This window comes from Mustela putorius, unplaced genomic scaffold (assembly GCF_011764305.1).
Source record: "Mustela putorius furo isolate JIRA1106 unplaced genomic scaffold, ASM1176430v1.1 tig00003983_pilon_pilon_pilon, whole genome shotgun sequence".
NCBI lineage: Eukaryota > Metazoa > Chordata > Mammalia > Carnivora > Mustelidae > Mustela > Mustela putorius.
In genome coordinates this window covers 13,517,965-13,540,368 of record NW_025422123.1, presented here as the reverse complement: position 1 = coordinate 13,540,368, position 22,404 = coordinate 13,517,965, and the positions used below count along the sequence as shown (strand labels likewise).

The 22,404-nt window shown below is 41.6% G+C and overlaps 1 long non-coding RNA gene across 1 annotated transcript in view; it reads left to right on the top strand.

The window, feature by feature from the left end:
• The first annotated feature begins 8,537 nt into the window (after nucleotides 1–8,537).
• Nucleotides 8,538–22,404, top strand: part of LOC123389524 — a 43,043-nt gene continuing 29,176 nt past the window's right edge. The window contains exon 1 of the long non-coding RNA XR_006604132.1: nucleotides 8,538–8,839. This is a non-coding gene — a long non-coding RNA (uncharacterized LOC123389524). The remainder of the gene's footprint in view (nucleotides 8,840–22,404) is intronic.

The window sequence follows — 22,404 nt, the reverse complement described above, 5'->3', positions numbered from 1 at the left end:
AGGTCATCCCAGATTCAGAGCTGCCCAAGGAGTCAACTGAGGTTTTGTTAAGACTGCCTTTTAAGCTTTCCCTTTTTTCCCCATAGATATTAATCTTAAGAGCTATCTGTAATACAGTCCCTACATGCTTCTCTCTGGCTCAGAGTCTACTTCCTGGGAACTTGGTCCATGACAACTGGTGCCAGAACTGGTTTGAGAAACCAGGGGCTAAGAAGAGATTTTGGAGCTGGATCCCTTGCTGCTCAGTTGGCAGTGAGGACCTCCACCAACCACCAGATAGCACCTGGCATGAGATAGTAGTGCATTTATGAACACTTATACCAGAGGTAAACCGGAAAGGTATTCTTATGGAAGAGAATGTTCCAGCAGGTTTGAGAAATAGGGGAAAAGTAGCTCTAAGAACAGTGAAATGGGGGTAGCTGTTGCTAAGCACAATGGACATTTGGGAAGGAGAAAATGAAAGATTGTGAAAGATTAGTTGGCAATTAAAGGCTAAGGCAGCAAGTCAGAGGGCTTTCCTGGTAACATTAAGGGAAGTGCTGATATGAGGTGCCCAAGAATTATTAAGAAGTTCAGTAGTGGCTATGGTGTGTATAGTAGAGCTGATGATAAGGAATGCCTTTATAGAGCTGGGTTCCTTGACAGCAGTAAAGATAATAGGAACCCAGAACAATAGCTGGAGGTGGTTTTACTTAGCCCTATCATAATGAAAGTCAAAGACAGAGGAGCAGCCTGGAGATTGACCCACAGAGAATGACAGAATTGGTTAACACAACTTCGTATCATGAGGAGCAAAATAGATGGGCAGACAACAAGGAACCTACTCAATTTATATAATTGAAAGCTATCAAAGATGTATGATTAGGATGCTGAAGGCAGTTGCCCCAATAAAAAGTTATGACTTCTTGTCCAGTTCCAGATATGAGGCAATTATCAAACCTTTTCTCCTTTAGAAACCACTGACTGAAGGAGAGGTTGTGTATCCAGGAGGAAGGATTCTATAACAACACAATAAGTCAACAGATAAGGATTCCTCCAGTACTTTTCCAAATGAATCTATACACATTTACTCAGGGAACCATATGTTAGGGAAAAGGGAATACTCAACATCTGAGAGTATTGGACCCTGGGTCTGAGTTGATAACTGATACACAGAGATTTGAAGAATCAACAAAGGCCCTGTATTAGAATAGGGCATATGACACCTGGTGATAAATGGAGCTCAGATCTATGTCTGGATTATAGTGCAGAGAAGACATATTTGGTAATGGGCACACTCTTGACACTGTCTTCTTGACCAGTGGGGTATGTGCTACTGTAGTGGAGAAGGCGGGATGGAAGCCTCAGAAATTGCACCTCTGCTCTCCTGCAGAGGTAGTAAGTTAAAAAGAATATTACATCTTGGAGGAATGAAAGAAATCAGTACCATCCTTGAAATTCTTTCTCATCCTCTCGTGTTTTAATTTATCAGTATGAGCCCTGAAAAAACCAGATGGATCTTGGATGGTCAAAGATATTTCAAACTCATACTGACTGTTTGCCCTGAGGTATCTCTTTTGGAGTAGATTACCATAGCCTCGGATTCATGATAGGCTATCCCTGACCTGGCCAATCCATTATTTTGTTATCTCTATCAGAAAAAGATATCTGGCAGACTTCAGATTTGCTTGAGACAAAAAATGCATTTACAGTCTTGGTCTAAGGCTATGTTAATTCTCAGAGACTTGAACATTCTACAGAATATCCCCTGGTTCACTCTATCAATGGAATCATGCTAATTGGACTAGATGAAAAAATAGAGGCCAGTTCATTGGAGCCCCATATATTTTAGGATATAGAAAAAAACTAGGAAAATTTAGGGGGACCATATTAGTAAAAATTTTGTTTAGAGTGTTCAGTAGTCTGGGGTAGGTCAGATCATCTCTGCAGAAAAGGGCAAATTATTTCATCTTGCACTTCCCAGCACAGAGAAAGAAAATTAACACTTAGTAGACCTCTTAAGTTCTGGAGGTGGCACATTCCATATCTAGAAATGTTGTTGCAGCCCAAATACCTAGGAACACATAGGTTGCCAGAATTGATAGGGCCTAGAGAAGGAAAGGGCTTTGAAGCAGATCAAGTCTTCTGTGCATTATTTGACCCTGACATTTGGCTTAATGACCTAGTGGACCTATGCTATATTAGAAGCATCCCCAGTGGTGGGAGAAGACTCCATGTAGAGATTATGCTAAACCCCAAATGTGAATCACAACACAGACTATATGATTTTGGAGCAATACCATAGAAACTCTAACAAGTAATTATATACCTTATGAAAAATAGCTTCTGGCATGCTACTGAGCCATGGGAGAGGAGGATTGACTGATTATGAGAAACATAATGACCTTGGATCACAACTGTCCATCATGAGCAGGATCCTATCAGACCCACCCAGTCATGTAGTTGGACAGTCATATAGTTGGACAGATCCAGCAAGCTTCTATTGTAAGATGGAAGCAGTACAGGAAAAATTAAGCATGAGCAGGCACAGAGAGCACAAACAAGTTATGTAAGCAAGGAGTCCAGACTCCCATATCATCCATCACTGTTGCAATAGAATCTCTCTCTCAGTTCACACGTATGACCATCTGGAGGATCCCCAACAACCAGCTGGTGTATGGGGAAAAACCCTGAGCTGGATTCTAGGATAAGGGGGCTATATATTTAAGTTTAAGTCACAATTCTAGCAGGGGTGATTAACCTTGCTTATCAGGAGGAAATATGGCTTCCCTTACACAACAGAGGCAAGCAGAACCATGTTTGTCACCCAAGCAACTCACTTGGGTTCCTCTTGATTCTTCCTTGTCCAGTGAGAAATTAGTACAGAAACCACATAAAGGCAGGATGATCAGGGGAAATTCCTTGCAGATGATGATATGGGTAATGCTGCAAGGTAGGCCAACAGGAGTCCAAATACTAGACAGGAGTGGAGAGCATCTACAATGGTTGGAGAGGAAGGAGATGGTGAGTATCAGCAGTTACCTTGAAACCAGCTGTGGTGCCCAGGGCTAACCTTCCTAATTTTCCTTTGGGAGAATCTTTCCCCCAACTAAACTGACCCCAGAATACTAGGGGAGATGCTTCCAGAACTTAAAGTAATAATAGATCCAAGCTGGATGAAGAAAAGACTAACGTAGGCTGTGGTCATTGCCTAGGTTCCCTTTCAGTACTGAAGAGCTTCATTCCTCCACCTACTGAGACACCCTCCACTGTCAGCCTTTCGTAGTATTTGCCTTGGCTCGAGCTAGTTGCTTTGCCTAAGGCCACACGCCTCCTTTCTGCAGCAGCCCACATCCAAAGACTGAAGGTAGTATCATTGAAGAATACTGGTTTCTCAGTGATGGCTGTGTCCTCAAAACACAGGAAGTACTTTGCACATGGTAGTTTATTAATACATTTCTGTTTATTTGAACTGGAAGCTAGTAAGGAATGAGTTTCTGAAGGCTTTAAGGTTCATAGCAAAGCAAGGTGGCAGCTGGCCTGGCAGGGAAGCCTCTGGGTATGGAGCTGGCCTTGGGGAAGGATAGGTTGAGGCTGAGGAAATTAATGAACCTGATTCTGCCTACCAGCAGCCTTCAGATCCATTCCTCTCCCTTTCAGAACCTTCCAGCTCTTGCAGTGCATGCCATAAAGTGTACTGATATAATGTCATTTTGTTTTGCTCACTCTTGTTTCATTTGTGATCATCTTTGTCCATACAAGCATATCACCTCTTTCAGGATAAGGCCTCGTTTTTAAACTTTTCTATTTTTGACTGCAACTGGCATGGCACTGAGAACTTAGAACATGTATATTTGCTCATCAGCTGACCTCTAACCCAGCTAATGGGAACAATATTTTCCCCTAATTTCCAGGTGTGGTGGCAAAGAAATTTCACTTTAATTTGCTGGGTATCTGTCACGTGTAAGAACACTGGGAGAAAGGTGCCACAGATCACGGGGGAAAAACACAACAAACAGCACTCTGATCCTCAAGCTGGCCTTCTTTTCTCTTAGTCTCTATCTGCCTGTTTGAATTTCGTCACAAGGAGTAATAGATTTCTTTGTTTCCGCTCTAGATCTGGAGTGAATTAGCATTCATGTTTTTGTTTGTTTGTTTAGTTAGCAGAACTGTCTTCCATATTTTTGGAATCATGAGATCTTGGAAGAACATGCTCAACAGAAAGGAAAAAAAAATAAGGAAGACTTCCTCCTCTATTTGCTTCCCGGATTTTTTTTTTTTTTGAAATTGATCCAATGCATAATAATTTCGTGGTAGTGGTTGTTAAAATCCCTGGTGTAGGCAAATAGAGGTAACAGGAAATTTGGGGGGCAAAACTCTGGAATTCCCTGTGTTATCGGGTGGCAGGCTTTTCATTTATAGTCCATTTAAATCTGCCTCAAAGTCTATGGCCTGATAATGTGAGGTTGGTTTCCTCCATTTTGCTCCACGTTGGAAGGCCATTCTGGGGTGAATGCCATTTTCCTGTCGCATTTTGCTGGTGGTTTCACTGTAAGATATATTAGAATGAATGAGACATGGCTGTGCCTGAATCTCTAGGCTTATTAGCTAAGGAAGTACTGTTTATAAGAGATTAAATGAAATAAACTAGTTTAAGGAAAAAACAACTAGCATCTACATTTCTGTAAATTCCCAAAGCAAAAATAAACACTTGGACCCTGGACTTTGCAAGACAAAAATCCTTGTTTATCTACATTTTGTTTTCTATGTACCTTTGAGAAAGCAAGCCTTGTTCTCAAATTCCATTTTGCTACAGTAGAAACTTTGGGATCCAAAATTCTGGCTTCAAGTCAAACTTCTATTATATACTACCTATGTAACCCTGGTTGTCTATTCTCTTATTGGCTCAGTTTTCTTATTTTGGAAACCAAAACAAAAGACTTGATATTGTAAGGTTGTTGTAAAAATTAAGTAAAGAACTTAATCATTGGTGCAGAGCATGGCAAAAAGTGAGCACTTGGGAAATGGGAGCTGTTTATTTTCTGCCCCTCTTTTTATAGATGCTAAGAAGAACAAATCAGTAATAGTGATGATGGGATGACAGCTGTCTTAGCTTGGGCTGCAATGTATGACAAATAGCACAGACTGAGTGGCTTAAACAACAGACATTTATTTCTTACAGTTCTGGAAGCTGAGAAGTCCAAGGTCAAGATGCGGGCAGATTCAGTTCCTGGTAAGGGCCCTCTTTGTGGCTTCTTGCTCTGTTCTCATGGGACAGAGAGAGAGAGAGAGAAAGAGAGTTGGGAGGGGTGCTCTGGTCTTTCTACTTCTTCCTATGGGACATTAATCTCATCATGGGGTCCCACCTTCTTGACCTCATCTAAACCTAATTACCTTGAAAATATCACACCTCTAAATACCATCACATGGGGGGTTAGGGCTTCAAGATATAAATTTTGAGGGGCACAGACATTCAGTGTTTAACATCTGAGTGACAGACAGTGATTTAGAATGCTACATTGTTCTTTGCTGCCATTCCCAGCTGGTCTTATTCCCAGTGCCTACCTTGTGCTCACTAGTAGTGAAGATTCCAGAGACAAAGGACCCTGAGAGAGTGTCAGACTTTGAGGAGCACCAACCCCCCAAATTCCCTAAGACTTGAGAGGGAAGAAGGATGATAGATGGAGGTAGGAGAGACAAAGTCTAGTGCACCCACCCTGTGCACCCACCCAGCCTCATTTTCTGCAAGGGTGGGGAATCCCAGCGCCTGTGGCCGGTGCCACTATGACTAGAACACAGGCCTCATGTCAGGCAATTGACAACTGTTGTCAACTCCTCTTGAAATGCTCAGATGAGCAGGTCTTGTCTATAGCTCTACCAAGGGTGGAGGCCTTGGTACTCATCTGTCATGAGGTTGATTACCCCATGGCTGACCAGAAGAGAGACTTAAGGAGAGAGACTGAGGAAGAGTTTTGAGATAACAACTTTTTGAGCTTCTTTGGAGGAGAGAAGGCTTGAGTGACTCAGGGAGGCTGCCCATATGTGTGCACAAAGGGGTGGGGGAGAAGACAGCAAGCCACTAGCATTATAGGAGAATGGATGCTCTAAGCACCCCATTCACAGGCAAGATGGAGAGGGGGTACCTGCCAACAACAATCTCCTTCTTCCTTCAACAGCTTTATATAGGCTGCACATTGATTTCGAGATGTATAAACTGAAACATGGTAGTGTTTTCGTTTCCATCAGACTTTGGTTGTATAAACATGATAAGAAGAAGAGGGAGAAAAGCTAGTCGAGATGTAACATAGACATTCCATAGGGTCCCGGAAGTTGGAAGGTCACAGTAAGCAATAAGATGGAAGTCTAAAGGAATGAAAAAGAATGATGTACAAATTAAAGATAGAAGACTGGAGGCAGAAAAATTAAAGAAATTCCAGTTCTAAGTTCCCTTGGAGATAAGTAGTAGAATATGGTTGAAAGGCCATGAAATTGGAAAGAGAGATATGCTAACTCAGCTTTCCCATTTATTAGGCTTAGTGAACTGCTCATATTCTCCATTTTCCCATCTATGAAATGAGGTTAACCTACATGGTCGTTCTGGGGATTGAATGAGACAAAACATGTTGTACAAGTTAGGATTCTTGGGTGCAGGCAATAGAATCCAATTTAGGCTGAAAAGAACTTATTGGAGAATGGGTAATCTACAGAATCTCCATTAGGGCTAGAAAATTGGGCTTAGAGGCTACAGAGTCAGAGATGCCTTATTTTGGATAAAGGATCTGGGCTGAGGGCCGCAGGAATGGTCCCTCTCTCAGGGTGGAGATACTGGAAGCTACTTCTGGACTCCCCCATCACTGCTGCCTTGGGAAACTGGCTGCCATCATCCTCACCCAAATGAAATCTGCATGGTACCTGTTCCTTTAGGTCACTGGCTTCTAAAGCAAAGTCTGAAGCAGGTGGTTCTGATGGCAACAGCTAAGTCACATGCCAGGCCCTAGTCTTGGAAGGAAGGTCTGGTGTCTCCAGTGAGGAATTTCCCAATCACAAGAAAGGTGTTGAAAAATGCTGAGAGACTGAACAACAACAACACATGTATACTGTCTTTATAAGTCTGCAGCTGATAGTTGCCAGACAGGAAGTTCTTCAACCTGGCAGTGGGAAAGGTGGAGAAGGAGGATGAAGGGGTCCTGGTCATGGTTTCCACTAACCCACTAAAGAAGGGGCTCACTAATTAGGAATGCTGTGGTTGATTCATATTGGTGGGATTTGTTTAACCTCAATGTTACTTTTCTTCTCCCATAAGAGGCTGATGAGCGAGCTCTTACGGGCAAGCAGAGGCAGTCATGTGATTAAGTCTGCTAAATAATTCAGCTTATTTTTTAGCATCAGTTTAGTCTCCACTTTCTATTCTTTCTGTGAACACTGCAGTATAATCCATAAGTGGTGCACTGACATGCAAGTCTTGTAAGAGAAAAATGCTCATTCGGAACCTAGGCCCTTCCCTTGTCACCAGCATCTGGTTAAAAAAAATGTTCTCCAGAAAGAGAGGGAGGGAGGGACTGAGGGAAGGAGGGAGAGAGAGAGAGAGAGAGAGAGAGAGAGAGAAAGACCTAGCACGTACCTGTAGCACCTTCTCAGTGAAAGCAAATATAGATAGTTTTCTTCTTTCTTTTGTTACCATATAAATAAAGAGGCTACTGAGATTTCACAAGTTGATCGGGCTTTGAAGTGAGCAGAGAAACAAGCACAAGTCCCATGGGCATAACTGAATGAGGTTTTTTGATTTTTGTTTTTGTTTTCCCCATCACTGTTCGCTGAGACAATCAATGGATTTGGTTCCTACTTAACCTCAAGTTGTCCTCCATCAACTCTATGAAATCTTAATTCCAGTTCAATCCCAGTGCCCTTGTGAAAAATCATGGGTCAGCATAATTCTGCTTTAGGATTTAGATCCAAAGTAGAGTTTGTGTGGTCTGTGTTGCCACCCTACCTTTCGATCTTGGCTCTCTCTTGGCATGAAGCGGGCATTTAACACACGTGAATGACAAAGAAGCACTGTGATCTAACACTGCAATTCCCAGATGCGAGGCTGTCTCAGGGTACAGAGAACTGGGTCACTCTTCCTGAGTTGGATGCCTTGGGGACACCTTGAATTTGTTCAGGGCCCTGGGCAGTTGAAGGTAATTGCTGAAATTGCGGAAGGGGTAGAAAGAAGCCGGCTCTACCAGGTCTGTGGACAAGGGCCTATGATCTCAGGGCCTATGACAACCCCCCACACCCCTCAGTCGGGCAGACCCAGACAGGTGGACTGGCAGGACCCCACCTCCTATTTCTACCAGGTATCCCACGGAGCGCATCTCTCTCCCTGATTTCTGCGATTCTCTCTTCCCTGCCTACCATGCTCCTACCACGCTCTTTGAAACACAGTTTTGGCTGCTAATTGTTTTAAACACACACACACACACACACACACAATGATTGATTCATGCTTCCCTGGAGGTAACTCTGCCTCTTAAGAGCCCCTCCTGTGGGGTTTCCTTTATGGAGGATGGTGAGAATCTTCTCCAGTTCTCTGACATTCTTACAAGTACAAAGGGACAGGAAGTCTCTTTTTATACTCCTCCTGTCCTCTCTATTCTCCAGGGGAGCAGAGAAAGCACATGCTGTTATTGACGGGCCCGGGGGCAAGGTTCTGAGGGAGTATTTTTAAATCAGGGCAAAAACATCCGCGAACAGTGCGGTGGCTGGCGTGCCCCTGCGGACCACAGACCACCGGTAGCGACCTGGGGTCCTGTCGGAGAAGCGCTTCTGAGACGGCGTTCACGGTGGGAGGAGAAGACAGGCTGAGGCCATGGTCAAGGTAGGCTTAGATGCCCAGCCTCAAGAACTGCTTCTTAACTGTGCCATGTACTACCTGGACGGCTTGTTCTGACACCCATGGCTCCCTGGGCCTCCCTGGCAGAGTTTTTGATTCACCAGGTCTTGGGTGGGGTCTGATAATTTGCATTTTTAACACATTCCTGTCAAACCAGCTGATGTGGATGGTTGGAGGACCATGCTTAGAGAACCCTGCCCTGGGGCATTGCTCCCCGCCCCCCCCCCCAACTGCTATTGGCTGCAAAGTGTTATGGAACAACCGTGGGGTTTGGAATCACAGAGGCACGAGTTCGGAGCTTGTTCCTGTTCCTTCTTACCTGTATGTCCTTGAGCAAGTTCCTTAACCTTGCTGGGAATTAGCTTTCTCATTTGTGTGAACCCCACCAGCCTATGAGGTAATTTATACAAAGCCCCTTTGCACAGTGCTTGGCAACTGGTAGTTGTTACAAAATACTGCTCTCCTTCACCAAACCCCCTTTTTCTCTTGCTGCCTTACTAATAACACATTTGAGAAGTCACTCGAAGGGAAACACTAGGCTAGACTGATGCTTCCAAATCCTGATGAGAGCCCTGGGGAGGTTTCACTGGATACATGGTCCCATCTCAGTCTTAACCAACGTGTGGGCATGCGTTGTGCCCCTGGACATTCTCAGAGCTCTGCTCTGCAGAGGTAGGTGGTGGAGGCACAGCCCTGCCTGCTCTCCTGTGTATCTCACCACAGGATTTCTACCCACTGGACTCAGTGACTTCTTGTTTAGTCCCTCATGGGGTTTCTAGCACTTTCCTGATGGGTCTTTCTTTGCACAAATCATTCCCTCTGCCTCTTAGGCTCTTTCCTCACCTTCTGTCTGACAAGCTCCTACTTTGCACTATCTTCAGATTTCAAATCTATTACTATTTCCTCAGGGATGTCTGCCATCAGACAAGGCCTGAATATCAAGTATCTCTACATCACTAGAAAGCTCCGTGAGGAAAAGTTCACGCCAACTTTCTCCTTCTATCTGTGTAGTAGAGCTTGATCATGCCTTGTGGCCATCCTGTATTTTTGGACCATCTTCTTAAATCTGGCCAGTTTTCTTCATTATGAGTCCTGCATCTTCCAGAAAGAATCCAGAACTCATTCACATCTCTTCCCTTATGACTGGAGTCCAGGCAGTTTGCCCAGGCTTGCCCAGTCACACTAAACTGTGTGAGACCAATCACGAACTACTATGTGAACAACCAGTTACCAGGAGGCTTTCATCACTGGCCAGGATGGCATCAGGGCATGAAGCTGTCAGAGGACAGCAGTGATGAAGTTTCTTTCATCTGATACCCAGCAATGCTTGGACAACCTCTTGTGTTTGTTGTACAACTGTGGGGCTGTGGGGGCTGCCTGGAGCTGGTCTGTGGTGTGACCAGGAATTGGTCACAGAATAGTAGCCTCAAAGCCAAATTCTCTGGCCCTCCATAGATTCTGGGAGACAGCTAAAACACACAACTAGTTCAGTTCTTCTGCTTGAACAGACTAGAATGGGTTCGTAACCAAGAACCCAGGTACTTCCATCCTATCTCTGATGTCTAGCATAGTGCACAGTGTATTGCAGGTATTCTGTAGTATTTGTTGAGTCGGATAATTTAATAAGTCTTTACTACAGTTAAGCACTAAGTTATGTCCATAAGATGTTACATGGATTTATCCTCATAAACTTATTAATATCATCTTCTCTTGTAGATTGCATAATCCCACAAGATATTTGCTGTCCCTACTTCGGAGGTTTAAATTTATCTGCTTCATTGATACAGGCTTAGCCATGTCTTGCTTCAGCTCGTGAAATCTGAGCAGAAGTGATGTGTATCACTTCCGAACAGAAGCTTGAAGAGCTAGCATGTGATCCTCTGTGCCCTTTTCTTTTCTCTCTCTGCTAAGAGTCAGGCAATATTCCAAAAAGGGGCTGCTTTGTTAGCTGGGGTCCTGGAGAGAATGTGACATAGAGCCAGATGAATCTGACCTGCAATAAACATGCAACATGTTAGAACTGCCAGTCGGAGAGATGTCGGTGCTCTTTGTTTCCATGGCATAACCCAGTCCGTCCTCTAACAGATACACTCATGACACATGAAGACACTAAGGACACAAGATAATTGAGACAGGATTTGAACCCAGGCAGTTTTACCTCTCAGAGCCCGTTATATCTTAACCATATGCTAACCCCTACCTGGCTTAATCAAGAAGACAAAAGAAAGAAAAAAATCATCACCCATTTTGTATGTAATTATAAATGAGGAATCAGAAATAATCACACATTCTGAAGACATTTAAAGCATTATGAAGCAGCGTTTTGCAACATGATGTGGAAATGTACTCGGAGACTTGGGTAAGAAGATAATTTTCTAAGTAACAAAATTAACCTTAGGAGACGTAAAGACATAAAACAGACCAACCACCATAAAAGAAACTGAAAAGATGATTAAAAATCTATCCAACCACCTCCCTGACTCCTACACCTGCTGGCCACTGCTTAAAATGTTAGGCCTAGACTGCTTCATGGGTGAATTGTTTCAATTTTTAAGTAACAGATAATTCCCTACTATTTAAACTGTTCCAGAGGCTTCATACAAAGCTTTCACGTTATTTTTAAAAATCCAAAGTAACATTGTACCAAGACCTTGCAAAAAAACACTAAAAAATAAACCTAGCATCCAATTTTGTTTAAGAATAGGAACAATAAGTCCTTACATTAAATATTAAAAATACATGATTCAGCAAAACAATTAAAATACAGCAAGTGGAATTCATTTTTGAAAATTAAGGATAGCTTAGTACTTGATATAGGTTGTGATCACACACTATCCTAATATAGGTCAAAGAGAAAATGATGTTCATCTAAGTTAATGGCCAAAGGCCTTAAATGAAGTTCAATAATCAGTTTTTATTTTTAAAAGATTGATTGATTGATTGATTGATTTTAGAGGAGGGTTATTGGGGGAGGAGCAGAGGAAGAAGGAGAGAGAGAATCTCAAGCAGGGAGCCTGATAGAGGGCTCGATCTCAGGGCTCCAGGATCATGACCTGAGCCAAAACCAAAAATCAGACATTTAACTGACTGAGTCACCCAAGCACTCCCATAATTAGTTATGATTTAAAATCATACATAAACAACTCAAACAAAAAAGGAAAACTACAATAGATGGATACTTTCTTTACCAAACAATAAAATAGATATTTCAAACCCTCAGTCAGCATCAAGTTTAAGGTGAAAACACTAAAAACTTTAAAAGCTATGGTTTTGCACTCAGCACTGTGGTGAGACACTATTTGCTGTGTATGGTCTATTACAGTTAGATGAGTATGAATAAGAGATATGAATATTACATCAGGAAAACTAAAAAAATAACCTGAAAAACTATTAAAATGAGAGATCTCAAAAATTGATATTTTTACAGAAATAATGACACACACAGAACTTCTGTTTCTTCCTAAAATGGAATAAGAGGGACTGAACTTACCCCAACTGATATAACCAAACACCAATGCATGCAAAACATGAAACAGCAGTTTTTGAAACAATGGACATTAGGCAACAAAGGACATTGATTCCCAAGGGACAGAAAACAAATGTTCTAAGTTCTGTGACTGCTTCAGCTTCTGCCTTTAGAGAGTTTCCAGGCTGTGGTGGAGGAAAAGGAAGCAGGCAGAGCTCAGCTGCTCAGCTGACCACCTGAGTTGAGACTGTTTATGCAAACAGAAATAATTCAGGGAATAGAAGAAAACTTTAAAAATGTGTAATTAAAATCTTCAAAGAGTTAAGAGAAGTTACTGTATCTGTTGAATAAGGCCAACATTCCAGTGAAATAAGGCCAACATTTCCAGTTAAAGACAAGAAAGAATTTTGGGGGAGTTTAAAATATGAGAGAAGGAAAATGAAGGGAGATTGGAGGATAATGTTAGAGAAATCTTATTGCATATAGGAAAAAAAAAAAAAAAAAGACAAGAAACCCCCAACAACCCCGGAAAGTAGAGGAAAAGAAAAAGAAAAAGAAAAAGAAACTTAGAGAAATGATCTAGTGGATAATAAAATTCCAGAAATAGAAACCAAAAACAAAACAAAACAAAACAAAAAACAAAACCAAACTGAGAGGAGGGAGAAAAGTATTACAATAATACAAGTAGTGGGGGGAAGAAGAAAAAAAAATAACACAAGTAAACATCTTACAACACAAAAAATTGAGTTTTTTGATAGAAAGAATCCACTGAGCCTAGTACAATGAAAAGAAAAAGACTCATACCAATGAGCTTCATCATGAAATAACCATAAACTGGGAATAAAGAGAAAAATCCTGACAGTTTCCAGGAGGAAAAATAGATTGTTCATAGAATAAGGAAAAGAATGGTATTGTCGTCTCAATGAAAATGGAAAGGAAAAAAGACAATGAAGATACATGTTTGCAATTCCAAGGAAATAATTATTATAATTATTGTTATTATTAATTTAATTGGTGTGAAGGGGAAGCTGAATTCTATACCAGCCAAACCAGCAAAGCAGAGGCAAGCGTAGAATAAAGATATATGTTAAGACTGGCAATGTCTCAAAAACTTATTTCTAGTAAACTCTTTCTCAAATGCTACTGTAGAACGTGCTTCTCAAAAATGAAGGATGACATGACGAGAGGGAAACATGGGACTGGAATAGAAATGGAAGGGAGTCCCACAGCTGCAATGGAGCAAGCAATTCTCAGTAGAGGAGGAGGAAGGATATGGCTCAGGTGAGATTTCTTTGGGGGAAAAAAACTGAACCAGTAGATTCTATGAAGAAGAGACTACGTGGAAACGGAACTGAGAGACATTTTACAGTTTTTTTGGAGGGCGTGAATAGGAATTATCATCAGTAAATGTATCTACTTAATGCAATATGTAAATCTTGTTCTATTTCTTTTCATTTTCTTAAGCACAGAATTAGTGGTCGATGATGTATACAGCTGACTCTTGACCAGCACAGGGGCTAGAGGTGCCAAAAGTTGAAGATCTGTGTGTAATTTTTGACTCTCCCAAAACTTTACTACTAATAGCCTACTGTTGAGAAGTCTTACCAACACCGTAAATAGTTGCTTAACATACATTAGATATCTTAGATGCATTATATACTCTATTGTTTCAATAAGTAAGCTAGAGAAGAGAAAATATTAGTAAGGAAATCATTAAGAAAGAGAAAATATATTTACAGTGCTGTATTGTAGAAAACAACGTACCGTTCTTCATGTATAAATGGACCTGCACAGTTTAAATCCATGTTGTTTAAGAGTCAACTCTGCTTTTCCAATGTTAAGGGGAATTTTTCAAAATGGTAACATTATGATTCTCACAAAATATTAAGTGAACACACATCATAGGGTTCATTTAAGCCATCAGTTATGGAGGAAACCAGTAAGGTGTTACAACCAGTTCAAAGGACAGTCCACAGGACAGACGAATGAAGAGGCAGTAATTCTGAAGTAAATTTCCTATTAAATTCAAAATTGTTCCCTTCTGCAAGAGAGAAGACAGTTGAGTTTCCACTGGATACAATTCATTTCCATCTTTGTGGACAGTATTCATTTATTATACTATCAGTTTTCTACAATTCCTAAAGTTATAAAATGGCTCAAAAACAATGAAAGGCACAGATCCAGTAAAATCAGACAACTCGGAAAGGTCCACAAGATAATGTCTAATATTCCATTGAAAAAATATCCAGTAATTTTTCTGCCTATTTCAAAGTTTTTTTTTTACATTTGTTTCTGGCACATTATGTAAATTTTAAATTCTGTTTTTATTTAAAAGTGTAATGGAGGAAAACATGTGTGCTATTAGCCAAATTAAAGGGATATATAGGTGTTCAGATAATTGAACAGAATTGTGCTAGTAAATCTTAGAGCATTTTACCCAAACTGTAGGCAGAGTTCCACGAGGGACAGATTTTTGAGATATACTTTAACTTTCCTAAGCCTTTATGACGAGAAGCCTGTTGGAGTTAATCTTTGTTGCATATTCTTTTTTAAAAAAATATTTTATTTATTTATTTATTTATTTATTTATTTATTTATTTATTTATTTAGAGAGCATGAGTCGGGGGAAGGGCAGAGGGAGAGAGAGAATCTCAAGCAGGCTCTGCAGTGAGCCTGAAGCCCAGTGTGGGACCCTGAGAGCGTGACCTAAGCCGAAATCCTTATTGCATATTCTAAATGCATCTTCTAGAACCTTGAGGTCAAACATTTTAGTTCATAGTGGTACCCATTATTTCTTAGTAGCTACAGTTAGGGTTACAATAACAGGAGAAAGAAGACAAGGGCCAAAACACTCGGGGCACAAAGTCTAGTTCTTGTCCACAAATCTGGTGTGTGAGACATGAAGCCTCAGTGCAGTGCTTACTGCATTTAAGATGGGTCTGTAGCCAAATATTTGACTTTCACCTTGGAGTTTTCTTCTTTCACCACTCCCTTTTATTTGACCTTTTGGTTCTGTGCATGGAGACAAGTAAGAATACAGAGTTGGAGGAGAATCCTAAGTGTCTGGAAGAGAAAGTCTCTTAAAACCATCACTATTTTGAGTAGTAGGGAGGGAGAACATTGTTCTAAGACTTGGAGGACGAGTTGTGATTCACCTCCAAGAAATGACCAGAGCCAATAGCAGTTATTAGACTAAGTAGAATATGCGGGTAAGAAAGGAGAGTGACCACAGCTGTGCCAAACTTAATTTGCTAACGACTGTCCTGTTGGTGGATTGCTAACTTCGGCAACAGAGGATGTCCTCCTTTCTAGGTATGTATAAAATGCCTGTTTTTTTCTATTACTCCTAATAATGGATTCCCTTAAAGGACCCAACCTAGAAGATGTTTCATGCTATTGATTCAGAGTCCTTTTTAACTCTCTCTGCCCTCTCCTAAAGACAGTTTATGAAACAGATTTAGGGATCAAGTTAAACAAAAGTATATGGTGAATGTCCTTTTTCTTCCTAGCTTATCGGGGTGGTGTGTATGTGTGTGTGTGTAAAAATCTGGAGGTCAAGGGAAGGGATGAACTTGTGTAAAGATCTCACCATGCATCAGGCTCATTGGTATGTATCTTACCCTGTGAGATAGGGATTTTTATCCCAGTTTTACAAACGGGAACATCAAGGCACTGCCCAACACAAGACAGCCAGCCATCTTATTCCAGGCTGTTTGGATTGCAAACCCACTCTTTCTGCTGTATCAGGCTGTTTTGCTGGAGGTGTGGTAGTTGGTCTTGCGTGAATCTCGTTCCCAGCTGGGATCCTCTTGTGGAACTCTCCTCCCTCTTTCAAGTTTTGTCTCCCAGTGTTGCCCGTCTTTGGCCTCTAGCTAATAACTACCCTCTGAGACCTTTCTTGGCCCTGCTCCCACCTTCCCCTTTTGCATTGTCTGTGCCATTTGCAACAGGCTACTTGGGCCCCCCTCTCAAGGTAGCTTTGAACCTCCTCAAAGGTCTCCTTTCCCTTCTGACCTCTTGTGGCACTTAGAATTTACTCTGCATTTCATTTGGCATTTGTGTCCGCCTTCTGTTAAGTGCTACCTTTCCTACAGTTCATATCTTAGATCCCAAACTAGATGGTAAGAACCTGAGGACAGGGATGTTGTTTTAAACCTCTTTGAAAGTCTTGACTTCAAGTACAGGACTTTGCACAGAATAGGTGCTTGATAAACAGTAGTTAAACACCTTCATGAATGAAGCCTTTTGTAAGTGTTTCTCGCTATCTCCCTCTCTTCACTGTTAATATGAAAACAACTGTTCCTATGTTGTCAGAATTCCTGCAAAAGGGGTAACTTCTGGTAAATAAAATTTTCCCAAGACATGAATGAGTAATCAAGGCTTCATTTATTCCAGTATTCCTAAGAACAGCTGATTTGCTTTTCCACATGGGGTCTGTGTGTTTGCTGTTAAGGAAATATGTGGGGATTTCAGAGCAGGCTGAAGGGGGAACTGTCTTATTCAGAGCTGTGTCCACTCCCCTTGTTGGGGAGGCTGACAAGGACCAATCCTGGGTATAGCAGGACTGTCACAACTGATGCCACCACTCTTAGTAGCTTCTGTGCTTTGTTCCCTTTCTCTTGGTTTCTCAGTACCATTCTGTTCTTACTACCTCCAACCCTTGTTTCTCTCTGTCCCTTCACACTGAGGCCCTGTGGGGCTAGCCTGATCCCAGCACCCTCCCTACCCCTTTCCAGAGTGTTCCCAGAAGAGGACATTCACAACCAATCCTGCCTTTTCCTCTGCGTGCCTCCAATAATGACCGGCTTGGCTCAGTCACTTCCTGGGTAGTTTCCCACAACAGAAATCTGTAGGGTAACCCCGTAAAACCCAGGTCAGCTTCTGCAACTAAGACAATTAACTTCATTAACTTTCATTATGTTCCCATCATTTCCAATAAAATTCTTTCCAAAATACCACTTATAAGACACGTAGCTGCCTATCAGTGTAAGAATTTTTTTTTTTTTTTCATCTATTTGGTTCCAGGAATTGAATTTCCTCATAAGAGTCGTTGCCCAACTTCATGTGGATACGATTTAAGACAAAGCTCTCCAATCTAACCTGACAGGCTTTAGGAGAACGGGTCCCCGTTTTCCACGCAAAGAATCAGAGACGCTTGCGTCATGCTCTTTTTTTTTTCTTTTCTTTCTTTTTTTTTTTTTTTTGCCTCCTGCAGAATGAGAAAATTCTCCTCTAGGCTCAGCTCCCCCACCCACCGTCTCCCCCTCAGTGGCTTTGTAAATTAGGCAGAGTCATTTGCATTTTTACAGTCTCAAACCATTCATAGAAAAATCCCATTTTGCGTTCTAAAAACCAAGTAATAAATTTAGAATCATTTGGCAGTGAGATGTCATTCAGTTCTCTGATTTAAATAAGGGAGGAAGGAAAACCATTCATCTCACGTCCATCCTTGGAGGGGAGAGAGAAGTGCATCTTTAAGAAATCATGGGAGAGAGTCATTCCCTTTAGAAATCATTCACATTTCTTTCTGAGATGTTGTGCTTAATATCAGTTATCCATTTTCCTTTCTCTTTGTGCCATCCCCAGAATTCTTCCTGAGAAGCTAACATTAATCTTCTGCTTTGTTTCAAGGCCTCTATTTGATTAACCTTTTTTTCTTTCATTTGGGAATGACTGATTAGCAAGCAGAAATTAAATTTAAAAATGAAATTTCTCTGTACAGTGGGTTTTCTCAAGCCCACTAGTCTTCACTAGCAGTTTGAATGGGATTGCCTCTAATCCCTTCTTTTTTTTTCTGTATTGTGGCCACTGGAAAGACAAAATGCATTTGGAAAGACAAAATTCAAGACACCTTGAATCTCAGAAAACGGTTGATATAAATCTACCCTCCCATCCCTGCAGGGTGAGATTTTTGTGTTCTCAAAGTTCTTGAAAGGAGGAAGAGAAATTTTCAAAGTCCTGAGGGCAAAGGGATTTGATAGAAAATACTTTAGATAATTGTCAACCTCAAGACTAGAGGTGTCCAGGTGTAGAATTTAATGTCGTTATTTTAAAGATTGGGAAAATGAGACATAATGGTAATATTATTGGTGAAGGCTGGAGGTATCTGCAGGTCTGGTTAGATTTCCCTGTGAGAGATACTTTGTCTGATGCACCGTCTTCTGGACACAAGCAACTGGAATGTAAGTCTGGTCTCATTGAGCCTGTCCTGAATTTCAATCAACTGCTCCTTCTCATGGGGCATTTCCCCCAGTGTCTCCTAATAGCACAGTTCATTCCTTCCTGACCTCTATTTTCTTTGATCTTCCCTTTTCTCCTGTCCTGAAGTTTTTCTCTCTCTGATTACTTATGGAAAGCACCCATATGTTATTCAGGCAAAGGCTGGAATCAAGAGCAAGGTAACTGACTCTCTGATTACTTACTGAAAGCACCCATATGTTATTCAGGCAAAGGCTGGAATCAAGAGCAAGGTAACTGACTTAAAGGTCACGATAAAGATGATGGTGTTGATAATGATAACAATACCTTGCATTGCCATTGTTGTTTCCAGCATGCAAAGCTCTTAACATTTCATTTTCTCATCTCATCATTCCAACCCTGGGAGATGAGTTAGGTCCATATCATCTTTGCCATCTTCTATGGAAACCAAGGCTTGGGTAAGTTAACTGATGTGCCTAAGGACCCAATCCAGGAAAGGAGATGAAATCAAGGTCCAAGCCTGTGTTTTAGGACTCTGAGACCAGAACCATATGGCTTCTCTGGAATCCAGTCTGATCAGTCTGATCAGTCAAAAGATATCTTGCTGCCAGGTAGTGCAGGGTGATTAAACCACCACAAAGATTTTGGATAAACATACGGGGGAAAACAAACGTTGACAGGTCAGTAAAACATGGGAAGAGTTCACTAAGGGAGATTGTGTAATCTCTCTCTTAATAGAGGATTTACCTGAAGCAACAGTTCCTACTATTCCATGAAACATTCCAAAGTGTGTTTCCAGAAGACAGTATATATCCAAAACACTAAAAGACATGACTAATGGTAACCTCAGGCAAATTACTCAGTATCTTCAAAGTCAGTTTCTTCATCTGTGAATAAGAGGGTTTGGGGGAGGATTACATAAAGTAATGTAAGTACCCTGGCACAGAGAGGGCATTCAATACACGCTGCCAGTGCTTAACGATGGTAATATTTTCACTTGTATGAGGAAATAACAAGCACAAAGATTTGGCAATAAGAACATTCTTAGCTGTGCTTTTATAAATAGTAGTGAGAAGTTGGAAACAACCCTAATGTCCAGAAATAGAGAAGGGGTCCAAGAGAGCCCGCTGGTAAACATCTAGGTGCTAGACTATTAGACAGTCATTTAAAAGACTATAAAATATGTTATTACATGGTGAGATGTTTGCAATTTCTTATATTTTAAAAAGCAAGCTATAAAATACTAAGGACAGGGTGGTTTTTTGGCTAAAGTGTGTGTGTGTGTGTACAATATATTTAATTTAGACATAAATATCTGGATTGGTTTACCTTCCAATGGTAACAATACAAGGGGAGAAAATTAGGAATGCTTTTAATTTTCTTATTTTTGCTTACCTGTTTTAAATTGTTTCCCAGCGATGAACATGTTTTTCAAGCGCCAGGCGTTGTTGCCTCCCCCGCCCCATCTTCCTTAATTCAGCAGGTCTGTGCCGCAGCCAACACTCACTAAACCCTCAGTTGAGAAGGGTTTTTTGAGTATCCACTATAGGACAGGTCCTGTTCTAGGCACTGGATGTAGATAGAGGTGAATGAGATAGACAAAGCTCTTCTCAAAGAGCTTACATTTTGTTGGAAGGAAGATCCAAGACAAACACATAAAGAAGGTGGGATGGACCCCACTTCCAGGTGAGGCGCATATTTCTGGGGAAGCCACTCCTTCTAGTAACAGTCATTCCCCACTCCCTCAAGCACCCTGCAATCTGAGGTCCAACGTCATTTATTGGGATAAAGGCTGCTTATCTCTTGTTCAAGTACACGATTCCCTTAGGGGTGAGGGCTGTGTCAACACTGGTAATGTATACCTCAGTATGAGTCATTTCCTGAAAGTAGATTATCTGACCTTGAAGGAGTGCGGGGGAAGCAGTGAAAGTATATTGAGGAAGAGCTGGGGGTCACAGCGTTGCCACTTTTAGAAAAGTAGAGGGCATGAAGTTGGAGTCGGGTGGGGCCTGGGTGTGCAGGAAACAATACAGTGCAGAGTGAGCATGCCATTGGGGTCCAGCCTCCGTGAACTGATCTTGGTTTCAGCAGCTATCCCATGGATACGAAAACAAGGTCACCTCTCCCAATGCTTCCCTCTCCATTGTTCAAAAATAATTTTTCATTTTTTTTTCCAGATGTGGCAAAACTGTCACTGGTGCCACAAGGCTTGGTTCTCTGGATTCCCAGACACTACTTTATCAGATGACATCCCTCCTTGTTTCTCCTATGCAAGGGTTAGAGATCTTTTATGACGGTGTTATAGTTATACATGTAGGCACTCCACTTCTCTTCTAAAAACAGGTGATCATTAAGGACAAAATTTATGTCTATGAATCAATTATGGTTCAATAACAGCTTTCAACAGACCCCAAAATAGTGTCTTCATGATGGTAGTTTCCATATGTATCCGGTGTTTGATAAGTCACTTATGGCATGAAATGAATGTAAAATATGCTACATTACGGGCGTCACCTAGGCGTCCACACTGGGATTTCACTCAACAGCAAGTTGCCACGGCAACAGTCAGATCGGATCCACTGCATTTCCCACACTCACCTCTGGGCTACAACATGGAGGAAGAGGCAAAGCCTGCATCTGAAAGTATCTGAGCCAGGGGCTGGCATTTAGCCACATGGTGAGAGGGAAGATCTAGCTGCCAATCTGACTGGCTCGGTGGGATCAGTACTGTGGTAATTTTTTCATAATCTTGTGTAGGTCAAAAGGGTCTTTCTCTTTTTTAACAGGTAGAGGAGAGTTAGGAGAAAGAGAAATATATTTGGATAGCAGGAAATTTCAAATACTCCCTAAGCAGAAAACAACAAGTTGAATTTCATAGGTTTCAGATGAAATGCCTGCCAGGAGATTTCCACCCCCGGCCAGACTTTTAAGGCTCTTGAACTCCAAGTAGAGAGGGTTGGACCTTTGGCATTTTTATAGACCATTAGCGACATGAGATAATCCCAATAATTCCTGGAGGTAAATCTCACCCTCTCATAACCCAAATCAACTGCACCCAGCAGCATGGATATTCTAAACTCTTCTTCACCGCAACACTTTATTGTTTCTCTAGCAACCTGACAGCTTGGGGAGCAGCACAGGGAGGCCACAGCACACAAAGTGAATTACAGCAGCAGTGTGTGGCCGGCAGAACGGCACAGAAGGTGGAGGGACTTGATCTCGCAAGCCAATGATAGCATCTACGCTTGAGACACCTCGAAACCCAACACTTTGAGGGGGGGTTGCAGGAAACAAAAGAAGGCAGCCAAGGAGAGGGAGAAAGATCTCAAATTCCCCTTCCTCTGAGAGGGGGTCTTGAGCATTTATGGGATTTTAGGGAGAACATGAGTGAATGGGATTGGAAGCTAGAAAGGGTGATGAAAGGTCAAGGAATTGTTGATCTACACAGGCGCAGTGCATCGTCATGCCTGTTCAGAGATGGTGTATTGACATGATCAGAGGGCGGAGATTTCGGTCTCTTCCATGTCAAAAGGTCACCTGTGGACATTTGCGCAGGCCCAGTAAGAAGTTCTTGACAACTGAAGCAACTATCATGTGACTTGTACCTCAGGAAGCTTTCCCCATAGAAGCAGTCCTCTATCCTTACGATGCGTTCCGTGGGCTGCCCGCGGTTTGGAAGCAGGCAGTTAGAAAGTTCATTGTTTGAAAAAATGGGTCATAGGTGATGGTTTACTTCCCTTTAGCTACCCTAAATACAAGGCAACAATAATTTAGCTTTGTTTTAAGTAGAGTTAAAGTAAAACTTTAATTGTAAAGCACTGATTTTGATCTTACTTTTTCCTACTTCTCTCTCTCTCTCTCTTTTTTATTTTATTTTATTTATTTA